This window comes from Chrysochloris asiatica, unplaced genomic scaffold (genome assembly GCF_000296735.1).
Source record: "Chrysochloris asiatica unplaced genomic scaffold, ChrAsi1.0 scaffold00016, whole genome shotgun sequence".
In the NCBI taxonomy this organism is placed as follows: domain Eukaryota; kingdom Metazoa; phylum Chordata; class Mammalia; order Afrosoricida; family Chrysochloridae; genus Chrysochloris; species Chrysochloris asiatica.
The window spans coordinates 3,472,601-3,479,005 of NW_006408534.1; the positions used below are offsets into that span (position 1 = coordinate 3,472,601).

At 37.4% G+C, this 6,405-nt stretch overlaps 1 pseudogene; it reads left to right on the forward strand.

The window, feature by feature from the left end:
- Window positions 1–5,494: 5,494 nt before the first annotated feature.
- LOC102829377 lies at window positions 5,495–5,801 on the forward strand (annotated as a pseudogene).
- Window positions 5,802–6,405: the final 604 nt, after the last annotated feature.

Sequence of the window (6,405 nt, forward strand, 5' to 3'; positions counted from 1 at the left end):
TGCATACACCCTGTTGCCTGGCCACCTCTGATTAGTCCCTGCTGTGCTCTGGGAGGTCCATGATGCTGTCTGGTCAAGCATCAATGGTAAATGTGAGAAATTATTATTTAGATACATGTAAAATATGTTCAGGGAATGAAGGCTGAGCAGTTCTATCACATATCCTAGAGACTGTAAGCTTTCTCTTGCTACAGTAAAGTTGTCATGTGCTGTCTTGTGAATATAGTGTTGAACTATTACTTGTTAAACTGCTTGGTAACACTTTTTTTCTTTTTTTGAAATATGTTCTTCTGGCAGCAGTCAGCTTAAAAAAGTAAAAGTATATTTTTAGGAAAAAGTAAAGTTTGGATGAATCTATGTAGAATAAGTGTTGTCATCTAGCCTCCTGGTATGGTGCTGTGGGATAATGCATTGGACTGAAAGATCAGTTTGAACTGCAAGGTTGGTGGTTCAAAATCACCAGCTACTCCTCAGAAACCCTATGTTGTTGTTGTTGTTGTTAGGTACTGACTCATAACAATCTTATACACAACAAAACGAAAACACTGCCCAGTCCTGGGCCAACATCATAATTGTTGCCATGCTTGAGCCCATTGATGCTGCCACTTTGCCAATCCATCTCGCTGGGGGTCTTCCTCTTTTTCTCTGATCTACCACCTTACCAAACATGATATCCTTCTCCTGACAATATGTCCAAAGTATGAGAGACGAAGTTTGGCCATCCTGGCCTCCAAGGAGCACTCTGGATGCACTTCTTCCAACAGCGATCTGTTTGTTCCTTTGGAAGTCCATGGCACTTTCAATATTCTCCTCCAACACCAATAACTCAAAAGCATCAATTCTTCTACGGTCTTCCTTATTCACTGTCCAGCTTTCACATACATATGAGGTTATTGAAAATACCATGGCTTGGGTCAGGCACACCTTAGTCCTCAAGCTGACATCTTTGCTCTTCAACACTTTAAAAAGGGCTTGTGCAGCAGATTTGCTTAATGCAACACGTCATTTGATTTCTTGACTGCTGCTTCCATGAGTGTTGATAGTTGATCCAAGAAGAATGAAGTCCTTGGCAACTTCAATCTTTTCTCCATTGATAAGAATGTTATTTATTGGCCCAGTGGTGAGGATTTTTGTTTTCTTTATATTGAAATGCAATCCATACCCAAGGCTGTGGTCTTTGATCTTCATCAGTAATTATTTTAAGTCCTTTTCACTTCCAGTAAGCAAGGTTGTATCATTTGCTTATCACAGGTTGTTAATGAGTTTTTCTCCAATCCTGATGTCACAGTTTTCTTCATATAATACAGCTTCTCAGATTATTTGCTCAGCATACAGGTTGAATAAGTAAGGTGAAAGAATACACTCCTGTCACACACCTTTCTTAATTTTGAACCATTCAGTGTTCCCCTGTTCTGTTTGAACAATAGCTTCTTGGTCCATGTACAGATTCCGCATGAGCACAATTAAGTGTTCTGGAATACTCATACTTCACAATGCTGCCCATAGCTTGTCATTATCAACACAATTGAAAGCCTTTGCATAGTCAATAAAGCACAGGTAAACAACTTTCTTATATTCTCTGCTTTCAAACAAGATCCATCGGACATCAGCAATGATATCCCTCATTCCATGGCCTCTTCTGAATCTGGCTCGAACCTCTTCAAGTTCTCTTTCAACATATGCTTGCAGCCATTTCTGTATTACCTTTAGTAAAACTTTACTCACATGGGATATCAAAGATATTGTCCAATGATTTCTGCATTCCATTGGGTCACCTCTGTTTGGAATGGGTACAGATATGGATCTCTTCCAATCAGTTGGCCAGATGGTTGTCTTCCAAATTTCTTGGCAGAGATGAGTGAGTTCCTCTTGTGCCACCTCACTTTCTTGAAAGATTTCAATTTTTATTCCATCAATTCCTTCAATGCACCTTCAACTTCCCCCTTCAGTATCATTGGTTCTTGATCATATGCTACCTCTTGACATGGTTGATTTTCAACCATTTCCTTTTGGTACAGTGACTCTGCGTATTCCTTCCATCTTCTTTTGATGCTTTCTGCATAATTCATTAATTTCCCCAGAAAATCTGTCAATAATGAAAGCCAAGGCTTGAATTTTTCTTCGGTACCCTCAGCTTGAGAAACATGGAGCATGTTCTTCCCTTTTGGTTTTCTGACTCCAGATCTTTGCACATTTCATTGTAATATTTGGCTTTGTCTTCTTGAGCTGACCTTTGACATTTTCTGTTCAGCTCTTGGACCTCCTCATTTCTTCCATTTGCTTTAGCATCTCTATACCAGAGAGCAAGTTTCAGTGTCTCTTCTGACATCCATTTTGATCTTTTCCTTCTTTCTTGTCTTCTTAATGACTTTTTGCTTTCTTCATGTCTGATGTTCTTGATGTCATCCCATAACTCTTCTGGTCTTTGGTCTTTAATGTTTAATGTATCAAATCTGTTCTTCAGATGATCTCTAAATTCAGGTAGGTTATATTCAAGGTCATATTTTGGCTGTTGTGGAATTGTTTCCATTTTCTTCAGCTTCAGTTTGAATTTGCATATGAACAATTGATTATCTATTCCACAATCTGCCACTGGCCTTGTTTTCACTGATGATATGGAGCTTTCCCAACGTCTCTTTCCACAAATGTAGTCAATTTGATTTCTGTGTATGCCAGCTGATAAGGTCCTTGTGTATAATTGTCTCTTGTAATGTCTAAAGAAGCTATTTTAAATGAACAAATCATTGATTTTTGCAGAATTCTATTATGCAATCTCCAGAATCATCTCTATCACCAAGGCCATATTTTGCAACTACTGATCCTTCCTCTTGTTTCCAACCTTTGCATTCCAATCACTAATAATGATCAATACATCTTCATTGCATTTTTTTTTTTTAATTTCAGATTGTAGAAGTTGGTAGAATTCTTCTATTTCATACTCACTGGCTTTAGTGGAAACCCTATACAGGGTCCCTATGAGTCAGAACCGACTCAACGACACTCAACAACAAGCCTCCACCTTGGAGGTAGTAGTGGTACCACAGGCCACATATAAACCAATCTGCTGAAGTAGCATTACATGTACTTTAAGATCAGTTGTTTAGCATCAAGGGAGAAGAGCACAAGCAGAATGTGGGACCCTATCCAGAGAAGCAGTGATACCAGAGATGGAGGCAGAAATAAGGACGTGGAAAGATAGTTCAGATGAGGACTCCAGACTCATGGAAAGAGAAAGACTATGCTGGCAGCCAGGAGGCAGGCTTGTAGAATGTGCCCTTTGGTTGTTTAAATGATTATATATTTCTGAGTGTTTATGTGTACATCCGCCCTCCCCCCCTAAGAAAAAAGAAAACCCCCAGAGGGAATAGAAGGAAATACTGTTAAATAATGATGCATGAAGGAGATTGTAATCATTGCAATGAAACGATGAGTGTAAAACTGATGTTCTCCCATGTAAACTATCACTATCAATTCACAATAAAAACCTTTAAAAAAAAAAAAAAAAAGTCAGTCGTTCTGTAAGTCTACCGTGGCCAGAGAGGATGATTTCTCACATGCAGTTACATAAGATGTATTTTCATACCACTCTGTGAGGCGCAATTTTTCATTTAGATGTAATGGCTATTCTTCTAAATCAATCCACTCATTTTCAATTCCGAGCTTCCTTGTGCATGCTCCCAAAGTAAAATATTAGCTGGTAATGAGCTCCTTTAAACAAGGATAACTGGGTAAATGGTGAAATGACACCAGACTTGTATCAGGGATAACACATGTGTAAATGAGAAATGAGTTAATCCTAATAATGGTTCATTAAAACACACACACACACAACTTCATGAAACAAAATGAAACCTCTGGAAAGCTCATTCTGTCAAAGGTGAGAGATTTAGACTTATTCTGATGGCTATAAAAATCCAGTTGTAAAGTTTATCATTGAAGAGAAATGTGTTTGTTTTTGAGGTGATAATATATGTACATTTTTTGTAGCCAGTGTCAAGGTAGAAACAATGTTCTTACTAAATTAAGAAACTGTAGAGCAGAAAGTACTTGGACTGGGTGGTGGAAGATACATAATTAGTACTTTTGTCCAAACAAGCTGTGGTATTCTCTTAATGGAAATGAAAGCTGCAGCTGTCAAATTCCACACACACACATACACACACACAGAGTAACTGGATGACAAAATTCTGCGCCAAAATACTGATACTGAATAAAAAGAACCTGAGGAAGACAGCAGACACATCCTTTCTTTGCTGCCTATGATCAATTACTTGGAAATGCCTGATTCTTTTTGATGATCTACTTTTTAATAATTTACCTATGTGTTCTTCAATACTGTAAATTAGGATGCATTAAAAAAAATCATTTGGAATCTTTTATAAAAGCATTGAATAAATAGTTTCAAAAACACTTAGCTTTTGAACTTTGGAATTGTCTAGAAAAACCGCAGTCGTGCCAAATCAAGCTGGCAAATAGGCAGGATCAGCTACAGAATTTGCAGGGCCCACTGCAAAATAAAACTGCAGGGCCCCTTGTTGAAACGGCTTGAGGAACGTCAAGATGGAGACAGAGGAGCACTAGCGGAGTGTGAGGTAAGTGCTGTACCCTGTGTGTCCACACTAGCTGTGTGTAAACAAAACACTGACATTCATCCTGCAAAAGCAAGGCGCCAACAGCGAGAGCTCAAATGAGGCACAAGACTTCATTTTGAAATTCTATCATTGTGCCCTGGACTGTCTCAACCTGTGAGTAGAATATGTTGATAGAGTTCCTATTTTTATTTGGATACATTTAGATTCTCTTCCAGAATAAAATGTAATTGAGAAAGCGGATAATTTTGAATGGTCTAAATTTGGTGAAACATTTTAAAATTATATAAATAGAAACAATTTGACAAGCTGTAGGCTAATACACCGGACCCAAGGTTGGTTTGGACCACAATGTTGGTTCAAACTCAGCAGTCGCTCCTTGGAAACCCTACAGAGGATCATTATGAGTCAAAAAATGATATTCTGAATAGAGGTCAATGGTACATGACAAATATTTGATTGGATAATTTAGACATCTTAATACTAAACAGAACAAACTAGGATTGATAATATCCCTTACTTCACTGCTGGAGAAAGATGAAGACAGCTGCTCCCATCAAGAGTTACAGTCTTGGAAACCATATATAAAATCGCTAAAAGTAAAAATCAACAGTGGGTTTGATTTTTGGGTTTTTAGCAGATTTGTTCTGTTTACCAAGCTCCTCAACACTTGTACAGAGAATATTTTGTCAATTTAATATATTATCATCTACAAAAAGCAGTCAATTAAATATCAAAAATTTAAACTTATTAAATCTAAAACGATGGCAATTTAACAGAAAATTGTTTAAAAATAAGAAAACTCATTGAAAAAAGCATTTTGCCCTTCCTCTCCCTCCAGCGACCTCCCCCGGATCCTCTTAGACTGAGTGATCTCTCCCACGCAGGACTGTTCCAGCTTGGATATGGCTAGTGCGCAGCAAAAGATTCAGTCTCAGCAGAAAAACTGACGAAAAGCAATCTGGACTAAAGACGAAACAAGGACATGACTAAAAGGCTGCCGCCAAAGCTGCTTTAATACATACCTCGACTGTCTGTAGATCACAAATGCCAGATCCTAAGACCTCTGCTGTGCATGGGGTCGCTATGAGTCGGTTCCGACTCGATGGCACCTGACAACAACAACAACAACAAGAACTTCAAAGCAGCACTTTTGAGAGCAAACATCCCAAGACTCCACTTCCTCCAAAACTGGCTGATGTTTCAGCATAAAGTTGTTTACAGGTGAATTCGTGACACCTCTACTCTTCTGTCTCAGATATAAGGTAAAAAACCTGTAGCTGCTTTTCTAACAAACTGCTGATCAGCAAAAATAAAGGGGCTACAGAAACACTCATTTATGCTGTTCCCTTTTGGGCTTCATGCAAAGACAATTCTGTGTAAATGTAAAGTTGACTTTGATTTGGAAATCTGAAAATCAGTCCATCCTTGTTATAATTTTTCTTTTTTACAATTGTAATTATATTGATACTCATAATGTGTAAAATAACTCATTTAAAAAGGTAGTACTTTGATTTTACACCAACAAAAAATGCATTTTGCAGAAGACTAAATAACATAACAGATACAACCAAGAAACTTGAAAGTACACAAATACACACCAAGAATAATTATTCTGCTTAAAATCTGTTCATGTTCAGATAATCAACATAAAGTCATTTAATACATTTTTTTAAATATACATAGATAGATGAGGGTGTTTAAAAAATTCAAGGAAAAAATAAAATTGCAGGATAATGGATTTTTTCCATGAACTTCTTGAAGCTTCATCATACATTATTTTATGTCTTCAAAATAATTTTGTTTTGAAAATAGT